Raw genomic sequence first — 15,240 nt, 5'->3', positions numbered from 1 at the left:
ACGCACACCTTGGAGCCAACCAATTTTTCTAAACTAAAAGCTCAGTATTCAGGTTAAATTGCCGTGTGGGCACTTTGTGATAAATAAGTGGGTTTTGGGTTGCAGTTTGGGCACTGAAAAGGTTCGCCATCACTGCCCTAAAATCTCTTCCAGCACCACATTTCAGATGAATCAACTTTCTTCCTATCGGGTTTCTTCACTGTCCAGTTTTCACAACCATACATAGTAACAGGGAATACTATGGTATGGTGTATTGTCGAAGGCTTTCACGGCTGGATTCAACTGATTGTGGTGGGTTTTCTGGGCTGTATGGCCGTGGTTTGGTAGATCTTGTTCTTAGGAAGAAGATCTACCAGACCACAGCCACACAGCCCAGAAAACCCACCACAACTAGGGTATGAATTGTCTGAATCCTGCTCACCAGCGATACATGCTTACCCTTAAGAATCTTTTCTAGCTTCTTCATGGTTCCCCTTCCTCCTCCTGATTTCTTGTTTGCAGTTTGTCGTTGTCTTTTGATGGATGATGAAGCTGTGGAATAGAAAATCTTGAATAATTTCAATTTCTTCATTGTCAACCTTGAAAATACAGCACAGGTCAAAACAGGCACCCATATTATGGACTAGAATCTGAAAGCAATGGAACCCCCGTGAGCGGTTCTGATCTGGTTTCCCTGGATTTCAGCAACCAATCTTGGTTCAGCAGATGAATGGAAGCAACCCCTTGAGCAGGCATAGTTGATGCTGAATCCCACCGCTGAGTTTAACTTTGGCAGGTGGGCTGCAGGACTAGGGCAGATAACACATTGAGAATGACAGACAAATTGTCTGTTGCCAGCAGAGCAGTAATGACTCTACAATATACATGAGAAGGTCAATGATACGGGCTTAAAAGAAAACAAACAAAAGTGCATTGAGGCTGGGCTTGTTTTTGTAAGATTATCTCAAATGCTGACTTTCTATGACCACATTGGATTCTTTTGTTTATTTGTATAGCCAACTTCCCCTGTTAAAACTGCAGCAGACTGGAGTGCGGGGGAAGCAGCAGAGATCTTCCAGATGTGTGAAGAAAGGTGGTTGGTTAGGCAAGGCTTTATAAATCACAGGACTAGCCCTTCTTTTAAAACAAGCAATATTAACTCGCCCATCATCATTTAGAATGTGAGGATTGCCCTTTGCAAAACAAAAGCCAAAGAGATGAAGCTAAGACCCCCTCTCTGCTTCCCATAATGCCATTAAAACTTTGGTGCCCTATCAAAGCCAAGGTGGTTTCAAACTCATCACAGTATAAACCGGTGGTCTGATCTGCACCATTTTGGCCCCTTCCGCACATGCAGAATAGTGCACTTTCAATCCACTTTGCACAGTAAAATCCAGCTGCAAAGTGCATTGAAAGTGGATTGAAAGTGCATTATTCTGCATGTGCGGAAGGGGCCTTAGTTTGGAATCCAGGTGAGGTTTGTGGGAAGCACGACATGAGGATCTAAAAGAAGGTTATCAATTCATAATTTAAAAGAATAGAGAACCTGTTTTGTTCAAGCCCTCTCCATCAGTTGGCCATGTACATGCATGGATTTCCCCAACATACCAAATAGTATCCCACCAGACTGTTTCAAGATGGTAGACATGGTAAGGCTGAAGTTCTTTTTCTGCACATACCACACTTGTAAACTGAACTTGGGACCATACCCATGGAAACTGACTGTGACACAGAATATGGGGTGGGACCCCCAGGCCCCACCTGTGTTCTCAATAATGTGTCTCAGCCTAAAACACCTCACAAAGTTGTTGTTGAAAAGAGGGAAGAACAATATTGTAAGCAACTCTGGGGCCGGACTGGAGGAGAAAAGTATAGCTTAAATAAATAAATAAGAGTGGACATGAGTCATTATTGTATATTCAAAGGAATGGTAACCAGCACTTAATTGTTTGAGAGAGAGAGAGAGAGAGAGAGAGAGAGCGAGCATGTTTCTAGCAATTACCCTCAAAGGTCTTTTTAAAAAATGGAACACTTTGCCCCCTTCTGAGATCTCCAAAGCGTTTTCTCTTTAGCAGTACATTTGACCGATGCTATAGGCCTTGACCTCTGAGTTTGTAATAATCTGGTCTTGGTGAAGAGCCCATGTGTTCCTCTAAGAAATGCCTTTTGATGAGTGCTCCCTGGGTATAACTTCTTCCACTGCCCTTTGATGCAATACCACTGATGTTGGATTGACGTGGTTGAATTTAAGGAAAAGGGGCAGTGCCAGGAAACTGGATTTCCCAAGAGTTTGCAACTATTCCAGAACATCTGAACATGTTTCTGCGTTTTATGTCATTCCTTAATAAGTTTTAAAATGATTTGAAATTGAATTACTCATATAATGAAACAAAGGCACTGAAGACTCTCAGTCTGTTACAAAATTGAAAGCAAAGAGTGCATCATGTCGCAGGGTGAACAAGCAAGAATATACTGCTTCCCTGCCTCAAAAACATCATGGCTTTTGCATGCAGTTATATTTGCAATTTACCCTAGAAAGTGAAATCACCCAAATCTTGCGCCATAATTTGGCTTTTGCATGTGCTACATGATAAAAGGGGAAGGGTCTTATTGAAGACATTGGGGAAACCCATAAAAATTCAAGGAGAACAATTGCCATTCAAAGAGAAAGTCTGTTTTGGGTCCAGCCATGGACTGTGGTGTGCAATGGTTTTCATATGGGATCCTTTGCAGAGATTCTTATAAGTACCCCTATATACAGATGCATGACTAGACGTAAGAACTGACGAAGATTATCAAAAAAGCAAGTTTACCATGGTGTTCTTACCATTTACCAACTTGACAGAAGAATGTGAATTATTAAGCCTTGTTATCCCATGATCATACTCTGGAAATAGCTGAAGTAGCTGAACATTGATGGTATTTATGTATGGAACTGAATAGTACAGATTGGCAGAACCTATAGATAGGACGCTTACACTTGCTGCAGATGAGTTTTGTTGAATATACTTGGTCCAATATACTTGGATGAATATACTTGCCCAAGACACAGAGGAGGACTTCTGAAGATAGCCTAAGACATCTAGAAGAAGGTCCTCAGCCGTTCCTGGTATGCATAGCTGCAACATCTGAAAATGGGTGATAGTAGATGCTGGTGGGTATGAAGAAGAGTGAATGGCGTGCAAATGTGGCGTGTTCCCAGGGCAATTGACTGGGGCACATGATGGTAAATAAACACATTAGTTAATAATTAATACAGTAATACCACCACCCTGAGAATTTTTGCAGGTCTTCTGAAATCCCAGTAGATATCAGCATGGATGAATCTACGACACAGAATCTCTGTCTCCTTGGTGGCCCCAGTCCAGTTCAAATGAGTCACAATTAATTTGGTGAGCACTTTGACATGCTAGGAAAAGCCTAAGAGGCATCAAAATCACCTAAAATAGGTCAAACATGGCCATTGTATCATGGCCTAGCAATTTTCTTGAAGCATTTTAAATCAGCTATAGTTTCCAGGACCTGAAATGGATGGCCCAGGCATATCTGATCTCACCAGATCTTAGGAGCTAAGCAGGACTGACTTTTGGGTGCTGTGTGGTTTCCGGCCTGTATGGCCGTGTTCTAGCAGCATTCTCTCCTGACATTTTGCCTGCATCTGTGGCTGGCATCCTCTGAAGATCCTCTAAGATGCCAGCCACAGATGCAGGTGAAACGTCAGGAGAGAATGCTGCTAGAACACGGGCATACAGCCCGGAAACCACACAGCACCCCAGTGATTTCGGCTGTGAAAGCCTTCGACAATACATAAGACTGACTCTGGTTAATACTTGGATGGGATATTATACCACAAAGGAATACCAGGATTGCTCTGCAGAAGACGGCACTGGCAAACCACCTCTGCGCGTCTCTTGCCTTGAAAACCCTACTGGGTTGCCAGAAGTTGTCTACAACTTGATAACACTTTACAAACACATAGCTTCCAGATGGTCTTCAAAGAGACAGTGCATTGCTGTAAGTTAACCTTGGTATGACTTGCATTCTTGTGTCAAGATTATTCCTTTCAATTAAGTTATGCATCTGGAATTGGCAAAGTGCACTTACAAGATGGGTTAGCAACCTGAGTTCTGTGAGAGCACTTTTAATTTGTGTTATGATTGTGGCTTCCCTTCAAGGAACCATAAAAATTGTAATCTTTTATGGGATCATTTGGCATCACCCACCATTGTTTGGGCTAAAATCTACAACTCCCAGCATTCCTTTGATGCTCTTTTATTTTACATGTTCTCAAAGAATAACCACAAGAGTGGCATCTCTGGAATCTTCCTGATGAGTCATTTGCATTCTGGGCATCTTCTTTGTTGGAATGGCTGAGCAAAAATCGCCGCTGCAGGATCTTGCTTTGACTGGTTCTGCGTGCAGCCATTCATTCTGGAACGATCCTATTGCATCAAACAGGGGGAGAAAGCAGAGTGCTGCATGCCCGAGCCGGAAGAGAAGAGCACAATTCAACTCAATTCTACTCAATGCAATCCAACAAATTAATTGTGACTCATTTGAACTGGACTGGGGCCACCAAGAAGACAGAGATTCTGTGTCGTAGATTCATCCATGCTGACATCTACTGGGATTTCAGAAGACCTGCAAAAATTCTCAGGGTGGTTGTATTACTGTATTAATTATTAACTAATGTATTTATTTACCATCATGTGCCGCAGTCAATTGCCCTGGGAACACGCCACATTTGCACGCCATTCACTCTTCTTCATACCCACCAGCATCTACTATCACCCATTTTCAGATGTTGCAGCTATGCATACCAGGAACCTGGCAACAATATATATTGGGAACTTGTATTACCATAATGTCATGTTGTATGAACAGGAGAACACACATATTCTGCAGGCATGTTCACCTGCAGTATGGAAAATACTAAAAAATCATTGGTTTCTGCTTGCCGAAGCTGGGTGGGCATTTAAAACACATGTATTGCCCCTGTTCAGATAGCACAGAGTCCACATATATGGAGGATGTTGCTTCCCATTCATCAAATGCACTCCCACACATCCAGCTGGGTGATCTTGGGCTAGTCACAGCTTTTCGGAGCTCTCTCAGCCCCATCCACCTCACAGGGTGTTTGTTGTGAGGCGGGAAGGGCAAGGAGATTGTAAGCCCCCTTGAGAAAGGGAGAGAAAGGGAGGATATAAGAGAGAAAGTGAGGATATAAATCCAAACTCCTCCTCCTCCTCCTCCTCCTCCTCCTCCTCCTCCTCCTTCTTCTTCTTCTTCTTCTTCTTCTATCTAGGGTTGTATCTCTTCCTGGATCTTGGATGCTGGCAGTTGAAAGGTTTGAGAAGTTAAATGCCTGAGAATGTTTATAAATGCTCCATAACACTTTAGTGTCTGATAGGGAGAGGTCATTTCTATTACCTAAAATGAACCCAATTTTAAAGCAAACCATTGTTGAAACTCCAGAAGATCTGTTGATCTCTATGTAAGACAGAAAGCTGGAATAGATGGACCACTGGTCCGATTCAGTAGGGTTCTTCTTATGTTCTTATACTTAGTGCTTGAGTTTATTTCAATTTTTTTGTCTTCTGGTGAATTCATATGATGAGAGTAGGGTTGGGCAAAATGCTGCTAATCCAACTTTGGTAGGCAAATTCATGTTTTCATTTATCTCTAAACAGCCACAGCCTTGATCTAGATACACAAATGTGGGTTTGATGACTACCAGATTTTTTGGGACTGCATCCATGATCAAGTTAGGGTCTCTTTCCATAATCCAGTCTGATCCACTCTTTCCATAATCCAGTCTGATCCTAAATTGTCCCATTCTCTGAACAATTGCCACTGACTTATGGGCCCTCTACTGTCTTCTTCCATGCTCACCACTTGTCAAGATGATGGAGGACCTAGGAGGAATTCATAGAGCCTTGATACAATAATAGCTCAGGATTTTGGCTTCAGCTGGTGCTCCAGTCATGCAACTAAGGCTAAGGGAGCATCTTCCTACTGTTCCTGGAGTCATCACTCCGGCCAATCTTTGGTAAGTTTCAGAAAGGAAAGGGAGGAGAGTTATTAGCAGGAGGGCCAGGTGGAAGGGCCAAGGATCCCATTCCTCTACAAGTGGCATCATAATGCAGCGGCAAGGAGGTTGACCAATTTGAAATGGGACCAATTGGAAATTCCATTAATTTAGCAGCTCCATCAGGACAAAAAGTCAGGTCTGTCTGCAATGCTACCTTATCTTTATGGAAACTGCATAACTTTGGTTGGAATGATAAGGCACCCACCTTTGACACGCTCCTGACCAATGTAATCGCCATTAGGAAGAGGGTCATCATGCTGAGCCATTTGATAGGTTCTTGCGTGATTGGCTCAAAAAGAGGTTTGGTAAGTGCAGTAAAAGTGAATACATTCTCTATGCATTCTTCATCTATGGAGGACATTTAAGCATTATGCCCTTCAGAAAGCATCTCATATGTGGATGATTGGAGATACTGCTACAAGAAACTGAGACATTACAAGCTGTCTTCTCAGAGTGGGCTCTTTAAACCCAGAGGTTAGCCTTGTTGGTATCTCTGGTTAAGATTCCTTTTCATTACAGCAGAGTGCACAGTAGCAAAACACAGGGAAGCTTAGCCAGACATGTGTGTATACTCACAACAACAACAACAACAACAACAACAAAAACTTGGAGCCAGTTCATAGTTTCAAACAAATATAAGGAATCTTTATTAGAGAACTGCATTCTAGAAAGGAAAATAAAGAGACACATTCTCTATTATAATATAACTAACTAGTTGGACATGATTTGAATTAGATCCATGAGTGCTGAAACACTTTTTTATTCTCTTCCAAAGTCCTCTGAATTCTAGTCATCATTTTTTTAAAAAAGTTTAGATATACTATCAAGGGCTTCCAATTGTCCAAGAACTTAATCAAGTCCTTTTCTTCAAGAATACAAATTTAACTGGACCATCTCGGCAAGCTCTAATACTTTCACTAGTAAAACAAGATCTAATAGAAAAAAGTGAGATTTTGTAAAAAAAAAAAATCAATAACGATGTTAAAGATTTTATTTTATTTTGATGGTTAATGGCCAAGTCCTGAAATTTTAGGGTTTAAGGGTTAATATTCATGGTAAATGGAACTGGAAGTCTCTATGAAATAAATACTCTATAATTTGATCAACTTTTGTCTTTCTACATGTTTTGGGTTTTGATTTTAAAGTACAAAGAAAAACCAAATCACAAAGTTCTCAAAATTCTGTCTGTTTCTCAACAGTCAGAAGAAATCTTCCTTCAGAGACACTTCAAAAGACAAAATTACACATTCAGCCAGAACAGGAACACCCTTACCTTGGGAAGTCAAAACAATCACACTCCATGTGTCGCACAAGCAAATACCCAGCTCAAGAAAATAAGCAAATAGTCCCAACTCCCAAGCACGATGTGGGATCAAAAGAAGTTTGAGTCTGGATTAAACAGTCAAAGCTATCAACAAATGCTCCAACATGGCTCTTCCTAATCAATGTCAGGGCCTTTTCACACAGCCCTTTATGGTGGAATGTCAGTTGTCTACTTTAGTTCACGCAGATGCTGGCTGAATGGCCAAGTGAGCATTCAGTTACTTATAGTATGAATCCAAATCAGTACACAGTGAACTATTTCTGGAAAGAACTGGTCAAGAGGGTGAGATCTCATTCATCTTATTCATCTTCAACAGCAGGACTGTACGGGGTTCATTTAGACTGACTGTATAACAGAATTCAGCTGCTGCCCAGACTTTGGTTTTCAAGTGTTTTTAGGACCACTTATCCATCTTCCCTCATTCTTTTCCCCCAGTAGCCCTTCAACCTTTCTCCCCAAATATTCCCTTTCCTACTTCACCAGCTCATTATGACAACCCCTGCTAAGATAGGATAAAACTATATAAAAAGGCCCTTTCACAGGTACTTCCTCCATTAATAGGTATTTTGAAAACGCAATTGAACGCGAAGCAGCGTGACTCTCCAATTTAGTATTTCCTTCTTACCGCCCCCTGGCTTGGCGAGAACAGGACTACAGACAACCCCATGACTCCCGCCATTTCTCAGACCTTCCTCAGCAGGGTGCAGTTTTCAAAAGCAGGCCATAAAGGAAATGCAGCTCAAAAGATTTATCTCAGGAAGAGAGTGGCCCTTACCTTTGAAGAACCAGAAGGTTACTTGCAGGGCATCCACTTATAGGGGCATGAAAATAAACAGGAACAAGCGAAGACCTGTAAAAATTCACAGACGTGTTTTCATCCTTACAGTACCTTTCTTTGTCCATTCCCCTGGACTGGATCTACATTTTTTTTAAGGCAGGCAAAAGTACAAAATGATGCCCCTCTGTATATTATATTCATATTTTCCCTTAAATCAACTTAAATAATCAGAAATTCTTTCATATGATAGAATAAATTATGTTGATTTCTATGAACTGTTAATGAATAATTACACTTTTACATTATTTCATTATTTCATCTTTCTATAATGTTTGAATATTCCCTCAACCCTTCTGCACACATAAAAACCCAACCCAAGGTGAAAGTTTTTCACTCTAATCTTTTCCTGAATTTTTTTAAAAACAGAGTCCATGTAATATTGACATGGGAAACATCAAACACGCCTCATGCTACTTTGCAGCCTGATTAAGTACAGCTCAAGAAAAGCTCTATCGTTGTGATGTTTGAAGGTAAAATGACTAAACGGAAGCTGCTGAACTTTAAGGACTCACCAGGAAAGACCATATCACAATGAAATATTGAGTAGGAAAAGAAGAAGACCCACCCAGAGGTGGGATCCAGCAGGTTCTCACAGGTTCCCGAGAGTAGGTTACTAATTATTTGTGTCTGCCGAGAGGGGGTTACTAATTGGTGATTTTGCCACGTGATTTTTGCCTTAGTTACACCCCTCCTCTCAGCAGTAGCGCGCAGAACTTGAAGCAGTCTAGCAGGAGGTGCACCGGCGTGCGTGGCAGCCTGCGTGCATTCGTTTCCCGCCCAAGGACTGGCGCAGCAGCTGCGTCCTTGCCACAGCCCCGCCCAGGAATGCCCCACCCCCGGAATGCCCGGTCACGCCCCCATCATGCCCCGCCCAGCCCCATTGGCGCTACACCACAGTTTGAATCCCACCACCATGGGAACCTGTTACTAAAATTTTTGGATCCCACCACTGGACCCACCATGATACGGATTGACTCAATCAAGGAAGCCATGACCCTCAGTTTGCATGAACTGAGTAGAGCTATTACCAAGAAGATGTTTGGGAGGTCATTTGCACTTGATGATACATAATGCATGTGAACAGGCCCTCTGTTCTTCCAAGCCCATTAGATGAGAGAACAAGTCTACTTGTGGCCTTTGACAAAGCTAAGCATAACAGATTCCAGTTTTAAAACTGGGGCAGGGCAAGAGAAGAGGCCATCTCTTTCCCTTCCATCCCATTTGACTTCAGACTGCTCCAGTGCTTGCAGTTTCTCAGTGGAGCACAAGGCAAGGGGGCAGGAAAGAGGGGCAGACCGGATATTGTAAACCATTAACAGTCACCAGCCCCCAAAACTCTTTTCCCCCTATGAATGTTTGGAACATGCCCTGAGCTCCCCCCACTGAAGTCTCATGTGCCCAAAGCGAACCATGGCCACTGTCAACATACAGTCCTTGAAAGGGGAGATGGGAAGACAAGGCATGGAATGGTCCTGTAGGTAGAAGAGGGGAAGGTGCCTCAGCTGAGGGAAGGAGGGAGATTAGCAAAACCAAACAAGGTTGCCTGGGGGGCGGGGCTCCATATCTCCCACTGCATAGCATTTAACATCTTTGAACATCTCAGGAACCTTTAGTTCCCCCTCCTCTTTGCTCAGCATAGCCTCACCTGACTAACAGCTGCAGCTTCTACCTCACAAAGGGCTCCCATCTGAGATCTAGGGTCTCCCTTTCCCTCTCTCCATCTTCTAGCTAGCAGTAGCCCAATTGGGGGAGCAGGGTGTACGTGTGCTGCAGAACAAGCCATTTCTGACCAACTCTTGGGGTACCTGCCCCCCTCACCCCTTAGATCTAGCTCTGCCATTCCTTGTTATCTTATTTACACAGAGAGAGTGTGTAGTCTTGCCCACGAGGCCCCAAGGAAGAGACGAGACGTGGAGATTCCATCTGGTGGAGAGCGCCAGCGGCAGGAAGCGCGGGATTCCGTGATCCTGGCAACTCTGCCGTGTGCTAGGCTCTGCCTCCTTTGATTAGGGTTTACAAGAGTGGGGGCGATGTGGGCGGACCGGGAGGCAGGAGAGCGGGAGAGCGGGAGATCATCATGTGATGCATGATCTCATCGGGCTACTACGTGCAGGAGGAAGCATCCGTGTCTGGGTCTAATCCACACCTGAGGGCAGAAGCCTCTTTGTCCCTTTGTCTGGGACATCTGGTGACCGTGAGTCAGGCATCTCATGACCTGTGACTCACGGGGGAACGGGGGTTGGGGGAGCGTGTGCGCCCAGAAGGCCGTAGCCGGCACCGGCATGCCTGGCGCTCCTTCTACGGTTCTGCTGGGTTCGCGGGCTCACCCCTACAAGAGAGGACCAAATTATGAATTCTATAGGGGTCCTGAGATTGGACTAGGAACTTTTATTCTTACTTTAATTATCACAATAATGGTGCTTAGCGAAGAGGGCATGTAACCTATTTCTTCACAGCATTCCCCCAATTTACGACTGTAATTCGATGCACACTTTACTTGGAAGTAAGCTTCACTGAACACAGTTGGATGCTTCTGAGAGAGCATGAAAAGGGCTGAGCCGCAGATCACAACATGCAGCTTTTCCTAGTGCCGAATGTGCTGCTGCAACGATATCAGAACAACCTCTAGCTTCGATGGGGTTTTGAAGAAGATGAGGCAAATAATTTGTTCCTTGATGAATTCTGCTGAACATCAGTGTTCAAAAGCAACATAACTCCTGACATAGATGATAGGAACAAATAACAAGCGGATACCTTCATGCTCAGAAGAATTTAGTAGGGCACTGTTAGTAAGGGAAATCAACACTACCGTGTTTCCCCAAAAAGAAGACAGTGTCTTATATTAATTTTTGCTCCCAAAGATGCGCTATGTCAGTGATGGCGAACCTATGGCACAGGTGCCAGAGGTGGCACTTAGAGCCCTCTCTGTGGGCACGCGCAGAGTGCCCCCCACACACATCTAGGCTAACCTGGGCCGCTGGGCTTGATTATTAGCATTAAACCTAAGACCTAGTTTTGCGGAAGCAGTGTAGGGTAACCCTGTTAAGCGCTGTTAAACGCCACTGATTTTCATGCGAGGAACGAAAGCACAATCCTTTACCTGGGAGTAAGCTCGGATGCTGGCAATGGGGTTTGCTTCTGAGTAAACCCTCCTAGGGTCGTGATTCACCCGTTGGAAGAGTTGCAGGGTTGTTTCAAAGCAAAGCCACTGACTACTAACAAGCTTACTCCCGAGTAACACAAGCCTTGGAGCCACCCGTTTTTTTCTAAACTAAAACCTCAGTATTCAGGTTAAATTGCCGTGTGGGCACTTTGTGATAAATAAGTGGGTTTTGGGTTGCAGTTTGGGCACTTGGTCTTGAAAAGGTTCGCCATCACGGAGCTATGTCTTATTTTCAGGGGATGTCTTGTTTTTCTGTGTTCTGTTCGTCGGGCATGCTTCCAAACAAAAACTTTGCTACGTCTTACTTTCAGGGGATGCCTTATATTTCGCACTTCAGCAAAACCTCTACTACGTCTTATTTTCAGGGGATGTCTTATATTCAGGGAAACAGGGTAGGTGGATCTTGGTGTGAACCAGCTGGGTGAGGTTCTTGAGAAAGCACACCAGAGGTCCTAGGCAGAGGTGTATCATGGGAAAATGTAGCCCAGTGTAAAATCTGAGTTTTCTGCCCCCCCATATGTGTGGCCACCCTCCCCCACCATGACCAAACACCTATTCTTTTGCAACAGGTCTTGAAGTCAGCGTATGGATCCAGGGGGAAGGAGGAGAGGAGTGGGGGGCGATTTTCTGCCCCCACATGACTAAATGACAGCAGCCCATTGACATTTGACCCCATATGTCCCCTTGGGTGGTACGCCCCTAGTCCTGGGTCAGTTTGGATATTCAGTCTGGTTCCTCATGTTGCTCTGGCCAGCACTCTTTTTTTCCATATTATTTTTTGTTAATTTTTTTGAAGATATATAGAACACATTATGTACACTACATACCAAATATTGTAACATTATGATTCAGCAATACACGTATAGTGAACTCACGAAGAAAATGTAAACAAAGCCTTCAAGCCAAACCCTCTATGTCCTCTTAGTAATACTCTACGTCTACCATTCTTATCCTCTTTTTTAATTTACAAGATGTTTTAATCTTAATATTCCGTAGAAACAATATGCACCCTATCTTTCAAGTTAATATATCCTGTCCAATACTCCCAATTCTGTTTATGTATGTTTTTCATATGACAAATGATTGGCCAGCACTCTTAAGAATGAATGAAGGTTATTTACTTATTTTTTTAAACTTATTTTCATACCTGTATCCTGCCTTTGCTCCTGCCAGAGGCACTAACAAGTCATATGTTCATGAACAGGGTTAAACACTCCATCTTTCAAAAGAAAATTCTACTGGCAGGTACTGGCAGGTTCAGTTTCCTTTGGCGATTTATGCCCTTGCAAAGTTTGCTTTCTTTTACAAGTCTCCAAGCAGAACATAAATGGCAGCACAGACATTCTCAGCTGCCTTTGAGTGAACCAGACCATGAGTCCATCAAAGTCAGCATTGCCGACTCAAACTGGCAGCAACTTCCTAGGCCCCAGGGCTCTTCGGCAGAGGTCTTTCACATCCCCTACTGCCTGGTCCGTTCAATTGGTGATTCTGAGGACTGAACTTGGCACCAGCTACATGGAAAGTAGGTGCTCTACCCCGGAACCGTGGCCCCTCACTATTCCTGTAAGGCAGGCAATGCATTACTGCATATCAAAACCTTCCACATATGCAGAATAATGCACTTTGAATCCACATTCACAATTGTTTGCAAGTGGATTTAGCTATTCCGCACAGTTGCAAAGTGCACAGAAAATGGATTGAAAGTGCATTGTTCTGCATGTGCGGAAGGAGCCAGAGAAAGAGAGGTTTATTCATCCAAGTGCTTTACTTTTCAGTCCACATCTTACCCTCTGTTTTTCTCTTTTCCAAAATGCAGACTGCCATTTTTCCTCCTCCTCGTCCTCCTCGTCCTCCTCGTCCTCCTCCTCCTCCATCACTCTCTCACCCAGCCGCCCCCCCCCCCCATATATATACACACACATACATTCCTGTACTTTTCCTTCCACTCTGCTGGAAGAGGTCAGCTTACTCAAGTTCTGATGAGTCCTTGAACAGTATAACTCAGGGGTAGGGAACCTTTAACACTTGAAGAGCCATTTGGACCCGTTTTCCACGGGAAAAGAAAACACTTGGAGCCGCAAATAATTTTTGACATTTAAAATAAAGCTAACACTATATAGGGTTTTTTTACCTTTTACTCCGCTCATTCTGAGAAGTGCATGGATGTGCCCGCCCTGCTGCCTGCAGGGCGGGCAAGGATGAAGCCAGCGGCTCGGCCTTGCCGGCCGCCGGGAAAGCATCCGCCCCGCTCCAACGGGGCGGGCGAGAGGGGAAGCCGGCAGCGTGGCAGACCGTGGGCAGTTGGTGCGCCTGCCCTGCTGCCTGCAGGGCAGGCAAGGATGGGGCCGGTGGCTCGGCTCGTGGAGCCACAGTGCAAGGGCAGAAGAGCCGCATGCGGCTCTCGAGCCGCAGGTTCCCTACCCCTGGTATAACTAAAACCACCACCTGACCATGGGCTCCTGTTGAGAAAATACCTGAAGGTGTTAGGGGATAAAGGCCTTGATTGTATGTCAGGTTGGTAACACTATCCCCATGGTAGCTGGAATCAGGGACCAAATGATAGCAGCTGTGCCAACAGTCTCATGCAGGATTCACCATATTTGTACAAATGGCATCCTCCAAGAGATGCCACTTTCAATCCACCAGTCTATTGGCCATCTCATATGTTCCCGGGACACTGACATGTGGGCCATTGTTCCATCCATGCTGGAACTCGACCCAAATGTCCATTTGAATACCACTTCCTATGTTGTCATTGCCTTGAAATGTTGCTTACTTTCTCACTGTTATCAATGTTACTATTACGCCATTTTTAACACTATAGGCATTCCACGTTACACCAATTTTACCCCACATTATACAGCATTTATATTCATATTTGACCAATGCAAAAATAATGTTGAATAACATGATCATTGTAGAGCAGGAAAGACTTGTGTAAAGAAAGAGAAATGGGGATATTTAGATAGAAGTAGCCAGATCTTGAGATTTATTCTGCTCCCTAACTAGTGCTTTGCCAGCTATGGTTCATGAAAGTGTCTCGACTAAACTCAGCATCCTTCAAAACTCTTCCTAGCGTGAAAATGAATGAGATGAACTGGGAGATTTCCATGCCCTTTTAACCATGCCCTTTCTTGGCGACACCAAGCACTGGCAGTGCTGTGTGTATGCGCAAGCGCATATGTTTGTGGGTTCTGGGAAAGTCACAGAATAATAAGGCCTCTCCAGAGCTGGTTAAAAGCAATCACAGACAGAGCGGACAAAAGATCCAGTATAACACACACAAGACCTCAACCAACCCATGCGTCCTTATTTCTTTGTTTGGAAAAATTTCCCATGTAACAATTTGGGGGTGGAGGAATAGAGAAACGCAGCTCACTACTTCTGTATACAGAGATGGGGTGAAGTTCATTGTTGGGAAGAAGACATTTGAGGAACGACTGACCCTTGTAACAGGATATGCAAGATACCCAAAAGCAGTGCATTCATTGAGTCAGATGACAGGGAAACCCGCCACTGAGTTGTGGGGAAGGGGGAGGAAACTGGTACAGGAAGGGATTTGGGAGAGAATGCAAGCAGATCTGGGGGGACAAAGCTGAGTCAAAGGTATGGCTGCTTTTGGGGCCTGCCAACCAGCCTTCGCATTCTAATTACAGGACATCAAAGGCAATCTCAGCCATGTGTCTTCCATGCTGCTTGGGACCCTGATAGAACTGTACGTGTATCTGGCTCATAGTGGCAATTACATGTTGTAAAGAGATGCATGGAAAGAATGCACAACAGATACAATGAAGACGTCAATCAAGACTGAAGTGTGGGAATTCAGAATGGGGGTGGGATCTCAG

At 44.0% G+C, this 15,240-nt stretch overlaps 1 long non-coding RNA gene across 1 annotated transcript; it reads right to left on the bottom strand.

Annotated features, from left to right (window-relative positions):
• Nucleotides 1–474: 474 nt before the first annotated feature.
• LOC125438708 lies at nt 475–13,239 on the bottom strand. Its single transcript, XR_007245388.1, has 3 exons — nt 13,183–13,239; nt 8,170–8,244; nt 475–531 (listed from the first exon to the last, which is right to left on the bottom strand). It is a non-coding gene; the product is annotated as an uncharacterized LOC125438708 (long non-coding RNA).
• Between the last annotated feature and the right edge of the window lie 2,001 nt (nt 13,240–15,240).

This window comes from Sphaerodactylus townsendi, linkage group LG09 (assembly GCF_021028975.2).
Source record: "Sphaerodactylus townsendi isolate TG3544 linkage group LG09, MPM_Stown_v2.3, whole genome shotgun sequence".
Classification (NCBI taxonomy): Eukaryota; Metazoa; Chordata; class Lepidosauria; order Squamata; family Sphaerodactylidae; genus Sphaerodactylus; species Sphaerodactylus townsendi.
This window is presented reverse-complemented; position numbering and strand designations above follow the sequence as displayed.